Source organism: Nycticebus coucang, chromosome 2 (genome assembly GCF_027406575.1).
Source record: "Nycticebus coucang isolate mNycCou1 chromosome 2, mNycCou1.pri, whole genome shotgun sequence".
NCBI lineage: Eukaryota > Metazoa > Chordata > Mammalia > Primates > Lorisidae > Nycticebus > Nycticebus coucang.
In genome coordinates, this window is record NC_069781.1 from 152,707,206 (window position 1) to 152,727,457 (window position 20,252).

General features: G+C 38.0%; 1 protein-coding gene and 1 non-coding gene across 4 annotated transcripts in view; both read left to right on the top strand.

Annotated features, from left to right (window-relative positions):
• Positions 1-20,252, top strand: part of FTO (FTO alpha-ketoglutarate dependent dioxygenase) — a 413,048-nt gene that overhangs the window by 168,836 nt on the left and 223,960 nt on the right. The gene's annotated exons all lie outside the window — the stretch shown is intronic.
• LOC128579944 (U5 spliceosomal RNA) lies at positions 7,945-8,060 on the top strand. The gene has a single exon (XR_008378312.1). It is a non-coding gene; the product is annotated as a U5 spliceosomal RNA (small nuclear RNA).

Below are 20,252 nucleotides of genomic sequence, written 5' to 3' on the forward strand. Positions count from 1 at the left end.
TGTCGGGTGCCTGTAATAAATCCACTGCCCGTGGAAGCAAGGGAAGGCCCTGCTGGCAGTGCCTGAGGACACGCTTAACTGGAGTTGTCACGGTTTTACTTTTAAATTGCAATCTTTGCCCTAATCTCAGAGTTAGACATGACCAGATTTGCAAACAGATTTACAATTTTCACTAATTTTCCAACCAGGACTTCAAAACACACTTAGAGGGGGAAAAAAGTACAGCCTGGTCTTGCTCAGAGTAGGATGATTTACTTTGCCGCAGATGTTTTCCATAGACTGAATGTAACCAGGGAGTTAGGGGCTTAAAAATGGCCTGGAGACAAACGGGGGGTTTGTTTTTTGTGGAACAGATTATACAGTTCAAGGGACATCAACGAAATTATGTTCATTAACGAGGAGCTGGATGTGGAGGTGGGATGTTTTAGGACAAAGGTGAATGCTAGGTAAACATTTGGGGCAAGCCCCTTCCCCCTCCCCACCTTTAATTTATTATTGTTTTGTACACATCACTATTCATGACTCTTGTTACTCTTTACTTTTGTTTTCTTAAACCCAACTAAACCTCATTTTGAAATACCTGTTGTTTCTATAACAATCAGCTATTTCAAAGCTTCAGTTGCCAAGTGAAAATTCCACTGCACAAAAGAAAAAAGCAATATAAATTGAAATGCACAGTGTTTTCCTTTTTGGTTTTGCTCTACCTGCCAACAGTTTAGGGTAAAGTAATAATGAAAAGGCCTTGGGCTTATCCGTCAGGGGAGCAGGTCCCAGACTCATGACTGTCTTTATTGGTGGGCATTGTTAGCACCTCTTCGAGTCTCTGCCTCCACTGTGAAGTGGGGGCACAGTGATACTTGCTTTCCCATGTGTATGTCTGAGTACACCTAAAAAAAAGATGGGGGGGGGTGCTTTGCAAGCCATGATTTGAATGTACAGACTTACTAAGAAGATTGGGGCCTGGGCCATGACATATTGGAGAAACATTGGGGCCAGCGGATGATAGAAACATGTAGAATGCTTTTTTTCTTATCTTCCCTTCCTGAGTTCTGTCAGCTTTGCACCTTACTACTAGAAAGGGAAATCTTATCAATGGCTTCTTGAGGGTGAGAAGCGTTACCATCTGGCCATTGGTCTATCAGAGCCTTGTGGTTATCAGGCTTAACTTTGATTGAGGCTGATATGAGTTATAGATGCTGGTCAGTAGTTTTTTTTATAGTTTAAGTTCACCTTCCTTGAAATACCTGTGGTTTAGAGGCAGGAGACAGAGCGTCGCGAATGTTCGATGTGGAATAACCAGAAACGATGCCTGGCTTGATTTTCAAGTCAAAGTGGCTCATCTAGGTGGAGTCTACAGCCCTGTAAGCAGGAAGAACAGAGGCCTCTGGGAGTTTAAAGCCTCTTACCTGGTGTTCCCTCAGGACTTAACTTGGAGCCTGTGGTTGTGCTAGCTCTGTAAATACTCCAGGTGTCCCCCAATCTTGCCCTGATTTAGACATTTCACGTAAAGGGAAAGGTTTTTGTTATTTCTCCCTGTGACCCCATTCCCTTCCTCCCCCGACCTGTGACTGACCAACTGAAGTAAAAAGTACATACAATTTATGGCTTAATCATAAATTAAAAATAATATACTTTATTACCTCTCAGGGGTCTTGAAATGTAGGTGCTGTGTTCTGCTTTCTGCCGAGGCCAGGGAATAATACAGAAACAGTAATAAATTATAACTTCAGGCTATATTCGGTAAGTTTGAGGAATTGCCATTTAAGTGGAAAGTGCTTGAACAGCCAAATGAGCACCTGTCATGTTTATTTTCACTTTGAAAAGTGGAAACATGACAGCACCGTTTCAGCGGCTTGTCCAGTCTGAGCTCACGGTACTCTTGTTATCTTCTCAGCAGCTGCCACCTTTGCTCCTTGGATTCACTTCTGTTTTGCAGAGGTGAGGGTGTATCTGTCCTTTGGAATTTTTTACTCTAGAATATGCCCCCAAAGGCTGAATTGTCAAATTTGTGCTTTTTGACTTGATACATGATTTTTTGTTTGGTATTTAGTAGAATCCGGGGGTGGGGGAGGGATGACTTGTGGGATTTGCTCTGAGGATGGGGATCAGAGTATGTTCCTAGGTATTTGAAAAGCTTTGCTTGTCTGTCCCTTATACTTTCGTATCACATCATGACTTTTGCTCGTAGCTATCATTTCTGTCTTGAACTTTATCTGAAATGCATATGAGCAACTACTGAGGCCGGGTACTGAGCTGGGAACTTGGTGGGTTTTGTTTGCTCCGTATGTTAAGACCATCAGGTAATGGTCCTCTCACTCTGACACTCATTTTGTTATGAAAAAGAAAATTAATGGAGATTAACTGCTAATGGGTACAAAGTTTCTTTTAAGGATATGAAAATGCTCTAAAATTACTTTGTGGTCATGATCGCACAACCCGATGAACATACTAAAGTACATTGAATTATATCCTTTCAATGGGTGAATTGTATGGTATGTGAATTAGATCTCAGCAAAGCTCTTGTAGAAAAAGAAGCTGAAGCTTAAAGAGATATAATACTTTGTTCAAAGTGGTATACCTGGTGAAACTTGTGTTTGAAGCCAGATTTTTCTGAGACCACAACTATTCTTTCTACCTGTGACCCATACTAATTATATGGTCATGGTATCCTTTTTCTTCAGAAATGTAGGGAAAAAAATTGAACAAGTCATAGATGAATATACATGTATTCTCATTCAAAATTGGGAAACTATGTAGAATAAAATGTGGAAGTTCTCTTTTACCTTGTTCTCCCATCTGTTCCTTTTGTAAGTTTTAACATAAATATAGTTATGTTAATATGTTTAAATATATGTTAAAAGAAGAAATGGGACTTTATTATACATATTGATATAATATTTGCTTTTTTTACTTAATAGTATATCCTAGAAGACTTTTCATGTCAGTTTATCATTTTATAATTATCATGATTATAAAAATGATAGATACTAGGAAATAAAAATATAAATAGTCGAGGAAGATCTAAAATGGAAAGTGACTGTACTTGCATTTTGTCACTGATTACCTCCGTAACTTTTTATCAAACGCTTATAGTTCTATTTCTTCATCTCACAACTTTACTCTTGGTTGATTACCCATTAAGAATGATGGAATTAGCTTTCTTATACTGCCTCTCACCTTGGCTAAGTTTTGCTGGTTAATGTTTACTTTTAGTTTTGTTTTTTCTTAATTGCTCACTTTTAGAACCAATTTATAGATACATTTTCTTGTCTTTTTGTATGTAAGTAAGAGAATGAAAGTTCTCTTCTCTTTCAGCCATAGCATTACTTTGACATTGCTGAGGTTTGTAACTTTCCATGCAGATCTTATAATTGCGGTAAGACCAGCACACTTCCTCTATAGGTTGATCTGAAATTTGAAAGCCAGTACATGATTATGCTTGTGTAGGTGTTACTTACTGCAGAACCAGGTAGACTGGATTCATAGGTAGAAAGTATAATTTCCTGTAATCATTAAGCTGTGTCAATTGATGGGAGAACATGCCAGTATCAGGTGAAGGTGATGTGCTCATCAGAGGCTCAGGGTCATGCTGCGTGTAGTTGGCCTTGCATTTGAACCATGACGTTTTATATGGCTTTCCCCCTCCCTCTGGAATTTATAATTGCCCAAAATAACAAGAACAAAAAGAATGAAGAAAGCCGATAGGATTATGGGACATCACACACACAGTTATACTGGATTTTTCTTCTCTTTGAACAACTTTGCCAATTCCATTCTCACTTGGATCTCTTGGGTAACTTTTTCTTAAGACTTTCTAAAATTTTGGTCTTCTTTCAATGTGCTAAAAATTCTGTCTACTACATTGTAGATTACTAAGGATTGGGGCTGTTTTAGTTTTGTATTTGCTACAGCACCTAACACAGTACTTTGAATGTGGTAAGCACTTACTAAGTCACCATTAAACTAATGAGTGAATGAATGAACCAGGAATTGGCTGTTTTTTCATTTCATGACAGTATTATCTTGGCCATACAGGTAAAAGGAAATATTTATTTTGTCCTTGAAAGCTTCTTGCTTGGAAAGGTTTTGAAGTCTCTCCCCAAACAGATAGCCATTCACCTAATACGTAGAGATTACCAGAGACAGAATTTAGAGCCTTCCTTTGTAGCTCTTTCCTTTACACAATGGCTCATGCTTTATTTTCTTCTGTCTGGTCCTAATTACCATATGATATCACAGAATTTTCTAAACTCATGGAGTATCTGCCTCCATCTGTATATTCTTTTCCAAATATTTTATTAGAAAACTACCAAAGATAAAAATAATACATTGATTTCTTTTAAGGCAAGGGCATATATTTTACTGTTAATTTTGAGATCTTTTTGTTCTCTCATATGTCATTCAAATCACAGACACATTTTATTGGGAGTAATTCTGCATTTGGGTTAAATGGGTGAACTCCCAGACTGAGCCAGACTGAGACCCCATCTCTAAAAATAGCTGGGTGTTGTGGTAGGCATCTATAGTCCCAGTTACTTGGGAGGCTGACACAGGAGAATTGCTTGAGCCCAAGTGTTTAAGGTTGCTGTGAGCTTTGACACCACAGCACTCTACCGAGGGCGACATAGTGGGACCCTGTCTCAAAACAAACAAACAAACAAACAAAAAACCCCATAAATGAATGAACTTTTCCCCATTGGTTAGCAGTCTTAATATGCCCTCTTTGGCTAACTATATATAATGTAATTCCTAAAAGCATGAACTGTGGAAAATAATTTTTCAGTTCATTAATTATATATATTATTGCTACTTCTCTAAAGACAGTGGAAGAATTGACTGTAAACGATGCCATTATTTTGTTTTCAGTTAATCTTCATTAAGGTTTGAATCCAGAACTAAACCAGGAACAAGTCTGACTTTCTTGATTCACTCAGTCCTTAGCAGATTTCAAGGTCATGCTGTTTACCTCATGCTGGAAGATTCATTAGACGTTGCTAGGCTTAGTAAACATCTTAAGTTTTTTTTTTTTAAGATATAAATTACAGTCATTGGTCAATATACAGAGTGACCATAAAGTTCATGTGCAATTTAAAATAGTAAACTGTTTTATTTTATGGCCATGAACTTTATGGCCATCCTGTATTATAACACGTAGTGGTTTTGCAATCTCTCCTGTTGTTGGTTGTGGCACCCACGGTGGGAGGGGTACCAGTAATCAGTTTGAATGCTACAACTTTCCTTCTCCTCTGCACACAGTTATTGGTATGGAAGTCTTATCTTGAGAACTTATATTATGTTACGTATAATATCATTATACTATATAGAGCACTTAGAGCCTAGCCTATCATAGGGAACTTACCACATATTTGGAGAGAACATCCTTTTTTCCTTTATCGGTATTACCCAGAAACCATAGCCAACTTTCTCAATTGCTGGTAGAAAACTGGGTGTGAGATGGTCGTGAGTAACGTTGGAGGTCAGAAAGCAGAGAAATTTGAGGTTTCAGTGGCTTCTGTACCCTTCATTAACTTTATTTGGGAAGTTCTGGTCCCCACACATTGGAACTGTGGGCAGATGTGATGGCTTTGCATATATAAAGGCGGAAAGGAAGATAATTACTTCATCACCTTTTATGTCAATCCATCCTTTGTCTCTTCTTCCCTTTCTCTTTACCCAACCCCTGAGGTCTCTTGGGAAGAGTTGCAACTTAGAAGAATAAAGGGGTAAGGTAGCCCTTGCTAAAATGGGATTAAAGATCTTTTTGTTTATTTAGACAGCAAAAATGAATTATTAACCTCAAGAATCTATTTTCTTTAAAACCTAACAACAAACTAAGCATTCTATAAAAGTTAATTTTAAAAAAAGGAGAGGAGAGAGAGGGGAAGCTATGTACCTTGAAGTCAGCTTCATAGACATACTTGTTTTTATAAAAGAGTTTTTACTCCTGTAGAAAGTTATATTTAGAGGAAGATCTACCAAAGCTCTTAACACTTTCTCTGAGGGCTGCATGTCTTCCTGTTTATTTAGTGAATGAATATGTCTTTTCTAAATGTCTCTTCATTGAGCATTTCCGTTTGCAGCTTTAAAACATTATGATACTTATTGTATTATTTTTAACACTAAGTACGAAAGGAATACTATATCATCTAGTGAAAAATGCCATCACTTTTAAGAGGTGTTAAATATGAAGAAAAACATATACCTTGGAATGGATGAAAGATGGTACATGCTCATTGTACAGAATTTATGAACTATATAAAAGTGCAAAGAAGAGACAATATTTATAACTGTGATAATTGGTTTATTCCTCTTAGTGTTTCTTTTTGCATTTGGTAGCATGTGCACTTTTTCTTTTAATATCATATTAAGAGGTTTTGCATCTTTTACCCCAATACCTTTATATTCTAAGCATTTTTATCATTAAATATTGTTGAAAATGTGATTGTTAAGAACTGGTCTAAAAATGAATCCCCTACTTTTAAGCAAGATGGCAGAATAGGAGTTTTCAGTGCTTGTTTCCCTGCAGAAACATCCATTTGAACAACAATAACAACAACAACCACCTGTGCATGAAAATACCTTATAAGCGCTCAGGAGTCCAATTGAGAGATTACAGTACCTGGGTAGAACACAGAAATAAGAGGCATTTAATGAGCAAAAAGGACTGTTTCAAATTACCCATGTCAACCCTCCCCTGGCCTGGGTAGAACAGAGTCAAAAGGGATAAAGTAATTACTCAACTTCTCTGTGGACCTGGCAACAGTCCCACTCCAGTAAACCATGTGCTCTGCTGGCCTCCACAGATCAAGGCTTCAGGCTGGTTTCCACAAACTCAGCCTCCAGGTCTACCCCAACACCAAGCCTATCCCATTGGATCCAGGTTCCTGGCTGGCCTCTTTGGACCTGGCTTCTAGGCTAGCCCTCAAGGCCCTAGGACTTAGGTCTTCGGTGGATCCAGGGTCCAAGTCTTCCCTGGTAGACCCTGATGCTGGAGTTGGCACATATGGAATCAGGCTCCAGATCTGCCCCTGCAGTGTTAGGTTTCAGGTCTATGCTAGCCCAGGTTCACCCCCATGTACCCAGTTGCCAGATCCAACCCAATAAACCTAGGACCCATGCTCATACCCACAGACCAATATTCCAGGCCTGCCTTTGCAGCCCTGTGGGGTAGGCCTACCAACATGGACCCCAGCTCCAGACCTGCCCTAGAGGACCCAGGTTACAAGCCCACCCCAGTGGACTCCATGTTAGGCTTGCCTGCCTATTTGTCCAAGTACCAGGCCAGCCTATCTGAGGACTCTAGCTGCAAGCCAGTCTGTGGATTCCAGCAAGTGACCCACCCGTGAACTCTATCAAAGCATACCTTAATCAAAGCATACCACTGCAAAAATTATTGAACTATTAAGAAAGGCAGCATCAAGGGAACAACAGAGGAACAATGAAATCTGGCAACTGGGTACATGGGGGTGAACCTGGGCTAGCATGGGCTGAAAAAGAGATTTCTCTCCTAAAGCCAGTATGTAAAAATTGGAAGAGATTCTTCCATCTTGAGATATGTAAAACCAACACACAGCCACAAAAATCAGGGAAACATAACCAAAATAAATAAAACGCTAGTAATCGACCCTAAAGAAATGGAAATCTGTAATCATCTGAAGCTCAGTAAGCTATAAGACATCACAGATAGACAGCTAAACTAAATCAGGAACACAATATATGACCACATTGAGAGGTTCAACAAAGAATCATTTTTTAAAAAAATGAAAAATTTTGTAGCTCAAGAATACAATAAATGCATTGGAAAAGTTCCATAGAGAGCTTCAACAGCAGACTGAGATAGAAGAAGGAATCAGGGTGCATAAGCACATGTCATTTGAAATTGCCCAAAATAACAAGAACAAAAAGAATGAAGATAGCCGATAGGATTATGGGACATCATTAAGCAAATTAAAATTTTTCTTCAGATCGCATACATCTTTTGCCTTTTACTAAAGATTTCCATGGAGAAGAACAACTCTGAGTCTGAAACCAATATTTTGAGGCCTTGCTTTGGCACGGCTATAAAAAATAACATAAGGTAAAATAAGATAAGATAAGGTAAGGTAAGATAAGATAAAATAAAATATTATGGGAATGACAAAAGGAGCAGAGAGAGAAAAAGAGGCAGAAAGCTTATTTGAAGAAACAATGACAGAGCAAGTCCCAGATCTGGAAGGGAAATGAATTCAGATTCTTGAAGGCCAAAGAACTCCACATAGATTAATCAGAAAGATATTAATATATTCACCAAGACACGTTATAGCCCAAGTCTCTAAAATCAAAGACAGAGAATTTTGAAAGCAGTAAGAGAAAAGTGGATTATAACAGATAAGGCAAACCCTAAGACTATCAGTGGATTTCTCGGCAAGTTTAAAATATTGAAAGAAAAAAAAACCCAAACTCTGCCAACCAAGAATACCCTACCTGGCAAGGTTGTCTGTCATTCAGAATTAAAGGAGAGAGAGAGATTTTCCCAAATAAAAGCTGTGAGAGTTCATTATCACTAGACCTGCCTGTAAGAATTGCTAAACAGAGTTCTTTAAGTTAAAATGTAAAGATACTAAACAACAACATAAAAACATACTAAACCATAAAATTCCCTGTAAGGGAAAAATATGCTCAAAGGAACAATACTCTAATATTCTAATACCGTAATGGTGGTGTGTAATCACTTTCAACACTCAGAAGCTAAAAGTCAAAAACATTAAAAGTATTGCTACAATAATTTTTAATGGATACATATGAAAGATTTACATCGCAACATCAATAACATAAAACATGAAAGGAGAAGTTAATGTGCAGAGTTAAGTTGTTAAGGCAGTCAAAGTTAAGTTATTAGCATAAAATAGAGTATTACTTATGTTTTATGTATTTCTCATGGTAACCACAGAGAAAAACAAAGTAGATATCCAAGAAGTAAAGACAAAGGAATCAAAGCATACCACTGTAAAAATTATCAATTAAGAAAGGCAGCAGCAAGAGAAGAACAGAGGAACAATGAAATTATAAAACAGTTGGAAAACAGTGACTCAAATAGCAATAGTAAGTCTTTACCTACCAATAATTACTGTAAATGTAAATGGATTAATTTCCAATCAAAAGACATAGAGTGGCTAAATGGATTCTTTAAAAAAATCAAACTGCGTGCTGCCTACAAAATATTTATTTTAGGGCGGCGCCTGTGGCTCAGTGAGCAGGGCGCCGGCCCCATATACCGAGGGTGGCGGGTTCAAACCCAGCCCCGGCCAAACTGCAACAAAAAAAAATAGCTGGGCGATGTGGCGGGTGCCTGTAGTCCCAGCTACTCGGGAGGCTGAGGCAGGAGAATCGCCTAAGCCCAGGAGTTGGAGGTTGCTGTGAGCTGTGTGAGGCCACGGCACTCTACCGAGGGCAATAAAGTGAGACTCTGTCTCTACAAAAAAAAAAAAATATATATATTTATTTTAGCTAATGACACACATAGACTGAAAATGAAGTGTTTAAGAAAGACATTTCATGCAGATGAGAGAGGAGAGGAGAGATAGCTATACTTATATCAGACAAGATAGAATTTCAGTCCCAAACTGTCATATGATATAAAAAAGGTGTAATGAGCAATATGGGTTTGAACTACATGGGTACATATGTACATGGAGTTTTTTTTCAAACAAATATGGATTGAAAATACAGTATTAATAAGAAGAAAAGCCCATATATGTGGAGGGCCGACTTTTCATATTGCAGATTCTGCAAGGCCAGCTGTGGGACTTGAATGTGTGTGGATTTGGACAATGTGGGAGGTTCTGGAATAGACCCCCTACACCCAATTTTGGAGCACCTAAATAAAGCAAATATTAACAGAACTGAAGGAGAAAATAGTGATACATGGTAGCGGGGGAGTTGAGTGCCCCATTTTCAACAATGGATAGATGAGAAAAGCAATAAGGAAACAACAGACTTGAACAATTCTCTAGACCAAATGGACGTAGCAGACGTATGCAGAGCATTCGTTCTACAGCAGAAGAGGACATGGTCTTTCAAGTGCACATGGAACAGTCTCAAATATTGATCACATGTTAGGGCATGGAACAAGTATTAACAAATTTAAGAAGATTAAATTCACAAATATGTGGAAATTTAAAAATTCACTTCTGAATAATTTATAAAACGAGAAATAAAAAGGTTTTGCGACAAGCAAAAAGATGGAAACACAACATCCAAAACTTATGGGATGTAGGAAAAGTATTACATGAAGGAAGTTTAGCAATAAATGCCTAATTAAGGGAAAAAAAACTATCTCAAGTAACCTAATTATATACTTCAAGGAGTTACAACAAGTAGAACAAACTAAGCCAATTATTAGCAGAAGGAAGCAAATAATAAAAATCAGAGCAGGAATAAATTAAGCAGAAACTAGAAAGACAACAGAAAATGTAAATGAAACTAAGATATGTCTTTTTTTTTTAAATAGAGATAGATCTTGCTATGTTGTCCAGGCTGGTCTCGAACTCCTGGGCTTAAGTGATCCTCTTGTCTCAGTCTCCTGAGTGGCTAGAGTTGCAGGTGGGTACCATTGCATTGGGCTAGATTTTGTTTGTTTGTTTGTTTTAAGATAAACAAAATTGACAATTGTTTTAAGATAAACAAAATAGCCAAAGAAAAAAGAAGACTAAAATAAGATTGTAAAGGAAAGCAAAGCCATTGCAACTGCCACTACAAGAATACAAAGGCTCTTAAGAGACTAGACTTTAGGCCAACAAATTGTATAACCTAGAAGAAATGAATAAAATTGTAGACCCATAACAACCTACAACAACTGAATCATGATAAAATAGAAAATCTGAAATGACCACTGATGAGTAATGATATTGAATCAGTAATCAAAACCTCTCAGGAAAGTAAACCCCAGGACTTGATGGCTTCACTGGTAAATTCTAACAAACATTTAAAAAGAATGAATGCCAGTATTCCCAAACGTTTCTGATAAATTGAAGAGGAAGGAACACTTTTGAACCCATTTAATGAGGATTTCATTACCCTAGTACCAAAGCAGAGAAGGACACTACAAGAAAAGAAAATTACAGCCTCATTGTTCTTGATGAACACAGACAAGAAAATCTTCAACAAAATACTAGCAAGCCATATTCAGTAAAATGGGAAAAAGATCGTATACTGTCATCTAGAGGGATTTATCCCTGGGATCCAAGGATAGTTCAACCTATGCAAAACCATAAATGTTTTGTACCCCAGTTACAGAATGAAAGATAAAAATCATATGATCACCGCAAATTGATGTAGAAAAAGCATTTCACAAAATTTAGCGTCCTTCATCATAAAAACTCTCAGCAAATTAGAAATAGAAAGAATGTACCTCAACATAAAACAGGCCCACAGTCAACATAATCCCCAACAATGAAAAGCTTTTCCCTTCAGATAGGAATAAGACAAAACCACTTGATTTTGCCACTTCTGTTCAACCTAGTACTGGGTGTTGTAGGCAGAGCAGTCAGGCAAGGCAAAGAAGTCACAGGCATGCAGACTGGAAAGACAGGAGCACAGCCCTTTGCAGGTGGCGTCACGTTGTATGTCGACAACCCTAAAGATCTACCAGAAATCTTTTAGAACTAATAAGCAAATTTAGTTAAGTTGCAGGATACAAATTTGACATAATCAGTTTCATTTCTACACAGTAACAATGAACGATCTGAAAAATAAGTTAACAGTCCTGTTTACAAAAGAAATTACTAAATTTAACCAAGGAGGTGAACGTTGAAAACTCTAAAACATTGATAAACAAAACGGAAAACAAAACATGGACTTCTTCATGGATTGGAAGAGTCAAAATAGTCAACATACTTATGTTTCCCAAAATGATGTATAGATTCAGTAAAATCCCTATTAAAATTCTAATGGCATTTCTCATAGAAATAGAAAGAAATGATGTTAAAATTCACGTGGAACCACAAAAGGTCCCAAATAGCCAAAGCAGTCTTGAGCAAGAAAAACAGAGCTGGAGCCCTTGTACTACCTAAAAATAATTGTAGGGCTATAGTAATCAAAGTACTATTGTAGACATATAGACTAAAGATCTGGAGAAAGAAACCTAGGAATGAACACATTTATAATCTATTGGTTTTTGACAAAGGTGCCAAGAACATATATTGGGGAAAGGGTAGTTTGTGTAATAATAAATGGTATTGAGAAGCAATTATCACATGCAGAAGAATGAAGTTAGACTCTTACACTGTGTATAAAAATCAGCTCACAACGGAGGAAAGACAAACATAAAACCTGAAACTGTAAAATTACTAGAAGAAAACAGGTAAAAATCTTTTTCACATTGGGCAGGGCATGGATTTTTTGGATATGCCCCCAAAAGCACAACCAATAAGAGCAAAAATAGACATAACAGGATTGCATCAAACTACAAAGCTTCTGCATAGCAACAGGAAACATCAGCAGAGTAAAGAGACAACCTACAGAATGGGAGAGAATATTTGCAAGCCCTGTGTCTGGTGAAGAGTTCAGATCTTTAAGGAAATATACGAATAAGGAACCCAGAACACTCAAGAGCAAGTTAACACATAACCTGATTTTAAAATGGGCAAAGGACTTGAATGTACATGTCTGGAAAGAAGATCTTCACATGGGTAACAGGTACGTGAAAATGTGTTTGGCATCACTAATCGTCATAGAATGCAAATCAAAACCACAGTGAGGTATCACCTCACACATGTTAGAACAGCTGTTATCAAAAGACAACAGGTGACAAGCTGGCAGAGACCCGGAGAAAAGGGAATCCTTCTTGTACACTTTCAGTGGGAGTGTAAACTGGTACAGCCATTATGGAAAACTGCATGGAGGTTTCTCAAACAGAGTTTTCTTATGATCCAGCAGTTTCACTTTGGATTATATATACAAAGGAAATAAAACCAGTGTCTTGAAGAGGTACCCGTGTTTCCATGTTCATTGCAGCATTACTCAGAATTGCCAAGATTTAGAAACGATCTAAATGTTGACAGATGGATCAATAAAGGAAACGTGGTTTGTGTGCGTGTATATATGTGTGTACACACATGTACAAGGGCCTGATGTCCAGCATGGTGGCTCTCGCAGGTGTGGGCATGTACTGCCCCCTCAGAGGCCAGAGCCCTGCCCCCAGGTGCCCCATGGCTTCTGTCCTGCTCCCCACTGTCTGAGTTAGAGGGCAAGTGCTTCCTTCAGGACCTGACTGAGGCAGGACGCTGTGCTTTCAGGGAGACAGTCATTTGTCAGCTTTCTTTGCCCTTCTTTAATTCTATCCGTACTGTTAATAGTTTCTGCATTCTTCCTTGTATTTCTATTTAGTACTGAAAGAGGTTTTGATCTAATTTTGTCTTCTGTCAATTGTCTCATTGGGAATCTAGGAATGGGACAGGGCCTGTCTCCATACTGACATCATGCCAAGAAGCTTTCCCCTCCCCCTTTCTTTGGCTATTAAATCTGCAAATGTTTCCAGTCATGGATGTCCTCATATCTAGGAAAAATAAGGTCGTAAATATTAAGATTGAGAGATGAGACTGGACAGGTGAGTAAGAATGAAAAGCTTCAGTGATTGCATGAAACTGAGAAGATTGGATTTTAGTATTGGGCTTATTTACCTCAAGAGTGCCTTTAGCAAAGCTCCTGATTGTTTAAATTTGGGTGAAATAGCCCTAGTAAAACATTGGACAATGAAAGTGAGGAAGTAAGGGTTCGAGCTAATTTAGGGCAACCAACTGTCCTGGTTTTTCTTTTGGGGAGGACATCTCAGGACACTGGACTTCAGTGTTTAAAAGAGGGCAGTCCTGAACAAGAGTTGGTCACCTTAGCATCAATTCTACTTTTGCATCTACGGTCTTTTGCATATGAGTTGAAATTTCATGCTACAATGAAGGTTCAGATCTCTCTTCATCCACTGCCACAGCAGGCAGCATTTAGCCAGCAAAGAGTGAGAGCTTCTTTCTGTTTTATTGAAACTCAGATTCTAGTTGGATATAGAGTCAGTCACTTTTTTAACTGCATTGTGAGATGGCACTGGTAAATAGACACTTTTTAAGGTTTTATTTCTAAAAATTATTAGTAGCCTTTTAAAGCTGGGAATGTGTTTACTATATCATTTACAATCCATGAAGCTTGAGTCACCTTTATAGACAAAGTTATAGATAAATTAGAAGCTCTTAAATGAAAATGACAAGTTTCTTTTTGAAAATCAGAGGATTAGAGACAATGGAAGCAATTTCAAAAGAGCTATTGGATTATAGCATTGCCAAGGATTTACATAAAGGTACAAGCCTCAAAATCTAACTTTTAATGTTGTGTTTGCCACTTGACTGCATTGTGTTGAATGTCCCTCGGTGGAACAAAAACGCTTAACAAATAGGTTCGTTAAGATGATTTCCCCCTAATTATGTGTGTGGGTCCTCGTACTAATAGCAAAGGAGTATTTGCTTAAATGAGTTTGGCATTATGTGTTTCCTAGAAATTGTTTCAGTTTTGAAAATCTTGCCTGGGAACCCCCTGTATCCCTGGCTTTTTATGTTTTTGCTTGACTCTGAAATCCCCTTTAGGCAAAATAGTCAAGATCAACCAGAAATGTCCTCCGAGATGACAAACTGTGAAAGAGAATGGTCATTTGACCTTTCATCAGGACTGAAAGCCATACTCCTGAGCCCAAGTCTTTGCTTTGATCTTCTATTTTGTTATATTTATATTTACAGTTAAAATTACAAATGTATCACTGATACGTTTATCCTCACCTCTAATTACATTTTGTAGTAGTGCCTACAGTATCCTAATGTCTTGTCACTTATCTCCAGATGTCACTTGTTCCTGTGAAAACCCGGAGTGGCTCTTGATTTCACTCTTCCCGTGACTTTACTTATCTAGGCCATTAGCGTGTCCAGTTGTCTTTCCCCAGAACATTCTGAGTCTGCTATCTGCCCATCCTCTTCCCTACTGTGTCCAGTTGTCTTTCCCCAGAACATTCTGAGTCTGCTATCTGCCCATCCTCTCCCCTACTGTCTCTGCAGTCCCATCACTTTCAACTTCCACATGACCTGCTAGCAACAGCTTCCTGCGTGGTCTTCCTGCTCCAAATCTTACTTCCCTTTAGTCCTTTCTGTTTACTATACAGCTGCCAGAATGGTCTGTGGAAAGTTAGGTCAGTATTTTCCTGCCTGAAGTTTTCTAAGGGCTTGCCAGAATACCTAGAATAAACCCCGAATCCTCACCATGAACAACAGAGACCTTGGTCATCTGTCCAGCTTGCTCCCGGCCACTCTCACCATACTCGTCCACAGATCACCCTGGCCTTTATTTTTCCTCAAGTGCATCAAGCTCATGTCCACTTCAGTGCCTTTGCTGGAATTTTCTCACCCCAGATCTCGGCATTGTTTGAGTGTCAGCAGTGAATGTTATGTATAAAGTGGTGCACTGTTTCCTTGTACCCCTAATAATTTTTAAGCTTGTTAAATTATCCTACTATATTTCCTCCATAGAATGTCACATCTGGAGTTCTTGTTATGTATTACGTGTATCTTCTGCACCATGATATAACTTCCAGGAGAGCAGAGACTTTGGTCACTGTGCATAGAATAGTGCTGGGTGCTTGTAGTTGCTCATCCTGTTAAAGTAAGTGACACACATAAGGGCTTTTCCTTTGCTAGGAGAACAACCTAGGGGAATAACTTAATATACTTGTATAACTATGTATTTTATTGGTCTTACTACGAGGTCTTAAAAATTTTCTGAACCCTTTTCAGTTGAGATATATACATATACATACACACAAATATTCTTTAAATAGTTTTCTTAAGTACTTTTAGGTTCACAGCAAAACTGAGTGAAAAATACAGAAAATTCCCACATACCCCTGCTGCAAAAGTTTCCCCAGCTATTAACATCCCACGGCAGAATGGTGTGTTTGCTACAATTGATGAGCTTGTATTTACATGTCATTATCACCCAAAGTCCATGGTTTATATTAGTATTCACTCACAATGTTGTAAATTCTATAAGTTTTGGAAAATATATACATATATATGATATATACGGATATATATCTACCATCATATATCATACAGAATATTTTCACTAATCTAAAAATCTTCTGTGCTCTGTCTGTTCATCCTTCTCTCCCCCAGTCCTGGGATCCCTTGAGTTTTTCCCGTCTTCTATAGTTTTGCCTTTTCCAGATGTCACAGAGTTGGAATCAGACAAGTGGTAGCCTTTTCAGATCACTTCTTTCACTTTGTGATGTACAGTTAAGCTTCCTCCTTGTCATGTCATGGCTGTGTAGCTCATTTCCTCTTAGCACCGAATAATGCTCCATTGTTTGCAGATACCATAGTTTATCCATTCACCTACGGAAGGACATCTTGGTTGCTTCCAAGCGTTGGCAGTTTTGGACCAAGCTGCTATAAATATTCATGTGCAGGATTTTCGGTGGATGTAAGCTTTCAACTCTTTTAGATAAATACCAAGGAGCATGGTGGCTGGGTTGTATGGTAAGCATATGTTTAGTTTGGTAAGAAAGTGCCAAGCTGTCTTCTAAACCGGCTGTGCCATGTGTATTCTCACTAGGAACACGTGACTGTTGCTTTGCTCACATCCACACTGGCATTTGATGTCATCCGCTGTCTTGGCTTTGGCTGTTCTGATAGTTGTGTAGTGGCTTCTCACTGTGTTGTAGTTTGTAATCCCCTAATTACACCGTTTCCCCGAAAATAAGACATCCTCCGAAAATAAGACCTACTTACAGGAAAGATAAAACGTCCTCTGAAAATAAGACCTAGCGCATCTTTGGGAGCACACCTTAAAATAAGACACTGTCTTATTTTTGGGGAAACAGGGTACATTCTATGTTGAACATCATTTTATAAGCTTATTTGCCATCTGGTGCCATCTTTGGTGAAGCATGTGTCTAGATCCTTTTCTGGCTTTTGTTGTGTCTTTGTTTTTTAAGAGATAGAGACAAGGCCTCACTGTGTGGCCCAGGCTAGAGTGCAGCATCCACTTACAGGCGTGATCGCAGAGCACTGCCTCCTCGGACTCCTGGATGTAAGTGATCCTCTTACGCAGCCTCCTGAGTAGTGGGACTCCAGGCATCCACCACCACACCAGCCTTCACCCATTCTTAAATTGGGTTGTTAGTTTTATTTTGTTGAGTTTTAAGAGTTCTTCATGTATTTTGTATAGTAGGCCTTTGTAAGATGTCTTTTGAAGATATTTTCTCCCAGTCTGTGGCTTGCCTTTTTACATTTCCAGTGTCTTTCCAGTGTCTTTCGTTTTTAATTGTAATGAAATCTAGCTTTTCATTTATTCTGTAGATTAAGTCTTTGGTGTTGTATCTAAAAAAATCACCATCATAATCCAAGTGCATCCAGATTTTTTCCTATCTTAAGGAGTTTCATAGCTTTTGAGTTTTACACAGATCATTAAGTCTGCGATCGATTTTGAGTTAATACTTGTGAAAGGTATAAGGTCTGTGTCTAAATATGTTTTTTTGGATGTGGATGTCTTTGTTTGAGCTCCACTGGTGAAGATGTCACCTTTGTTCTCTGCGTTGCCTTTGCTTCTTCAACAAATATCAATTTATATTTATGTGGGTCTGTTCTATTTCACTGATCTGTTTGTCTAGCCTTACACCAGTAGCACACATCTTAATTGTGCAGCTTTATACACATACTAAGTCTTCAAATTAGATGGCGTCAGTCCTTTAGCGTTGCTTTTGTCCTTAGACACTGCATTGACTGTTATGGATCTTCTGCTTCACCTTTTAAACTTTATTTTTATTTTTTTGAAACTGAGTCTCATTTTGTTGCCCTAGGTAGAGTGATGGCAAATTACATCCGACTAAAAATCGTTGCTCTTGGGCTTACAGTATACATCTTTAATATATCACGTGAAACTTAAAATATTATGTCACTTTTCCTTCATTCCTTCTCTCCTTTGTGCTATTTTCATGCATTTTACTTATACATATGTTATAAACCTCACAATACATTGCTTTGTTTTGTTTTTTTTTGCTTTAAACAGCCAATTATCTTTTCATGGAATTTTTTATTCCTTTGGGCAGAGCCAAATGCCTTCTGACATTTTTATTTGGCCTGGAGAATTTTGTTAACAGTTTTTACAGCGTTAAGTCTACTGAATATAAGTTCTTCCAGCTTTTTTCTGAAAAGTCTTAATTTCACTTTTATTTTGGAATGGTTTTCCCTGAGTATAGGACTCTTGGTTGTCAGTTGTTTCCTTAAAGTATTTTGAATATGTCACCCAGTTGTTTCTGAGATGTGTAGCTTCTGATGAGAAGCCTGCTGTCATTCTAATCTCTGCCCTTCCATATTTAATATGGCTTTTTTTCCTGCCTACTTTTAAGATTTTCTCTTTATCAATGATTTTCAGAAACTTTATGGTGATGTGTGTTAACTGGTCTTATTCATTTTTTTTCATTGGAATCCACTGAACTTAGTGGATCTCTGAGTTTGTAGGTTTCATGAAATTTGGAACGTTTGGGCCATTGTTTCTACAAGAATGTCTAATATTTTTTATTACTTTCCTGTCTCTTTCATTCAAATTATGTTTTTGTTAAATTGCTTAATATTGTCCCATAAGTCATTGATACTTTTTAATATTTTTATAGTTTTTTCCCTCTGGTCACTCTATTTTGGATAGTTCCTTTTTATATAAGTTCTACTTAAGAGATCAGCAGTCTTTTCTTCTTCGGCGTCAAATTGATGTTAATCTCAGTCAATATGATTTTTTGTTTCAAACACTACATATTTAATTTTTAAGAGCTTCATTTTAAATACAGTAGAACCTCTGTAAGTTGACCACTCAAGGGGCTATGAAAAACTGGTCAATATATGGAGGTAGTCAACACAAGGACCTAGGCCTGCTGTACTGCTACGCACATGTGGTCCATGTCCGGTCTGTGAAAATTAGGTCAACTTAAAGAGCTGGTCAATATAGGGTCAACTATGGAGGTTCTACTGTATATAAAAGGAAAGCTATGTATATTTACATATCTTTATGTAAGGATACATAGGTGTAGAGAGCGGGTGTGTGTGTATATATGTATGTGTAGAGAGTGGGTGTGTGTATATATGTAGGTGTAGAGAGCGGGTGTGTGTGTATATATGTATGTGTAGAGAGTGGGTGTGTGTATATGTGTAGGTGTAGAGAGCGGGGTGTGTGTGTGTATATATGTATGTGTAGAGAGTGGGTGTGTGTATATGTGTAGGTGTAGAGAGCGGATGTGTGTGTTTATATGTATATGTAGAGAGCAGGTGTGTGTATATATGTATGTGTAGAGAGCGGGTGTGTGTGTATATATGTATGTGTAGAGAGCGTGTGAGTGTATATATGTATGTGTAGAGAGTTGGTGTATGTGTATATATGTATGTGTAGAGAGTGGGTGTGTGTATATATGTATGTGTAGAGAGTGGGTGTGTGTATATATGTAGGTGTAGAGAGCGGGTCTGTGTGTATATATGTATGTGTAGAGAGCGTGTGAGTGTATATATGTATGTGTAGAGAGTGGGTGTATGTGTATATATATAGGTGTAGAGAGTGGGTGTGTGTGTATATATGTATGTGTAGAGAGCGGGTGTGTGTGTATATATGTATGTGTAGAGAGCGGGTGTGTGTATATATGTATGTGTAGAGAGTGGGTGTATGTGTATATATGTATGTGTAGAGAGTGGGTGTATGTGTATGTATGTATGTGTAGAGAGTGGGTGTGTGTGTATATATGTATGTGTAGAGAGCAGGTGTGTGTATATATGTAGGTGTAGAGAGTGGGTGTATGTGTATATATGTATGTGTAGAGAGCGTGTGTGTGTATATATGTATGTGTAGAGAGCAGGTGTGTGTATATATGTAGGTGTAGAGAGTGGGTGTATGTGTATATATGTATGTGTAGAGAGCAGGTGTGTGTATATATGTATGTTAGTGGGTGTGTGTGTATATATCATGTGTAGAGAGTGGGCGTGTGTGTGTATATGTATCTGTAGAGAGTGTGTGTGTGTATATGTATGTGTAGAGAGTGGGCGTGTGTGTGTATATGTATCTGTAGAGAGAGTGTGTGTGTGTATGTATGTGTAGAGAGTGGGTGTGTGTGTATATATGTATGTGTAGAGAGTGGGCGTGTGTGTGTATATGTATCTGTAGATTGTGTGTGTATATATGTATGTGTAGAGAGTGTGTGTGTATAT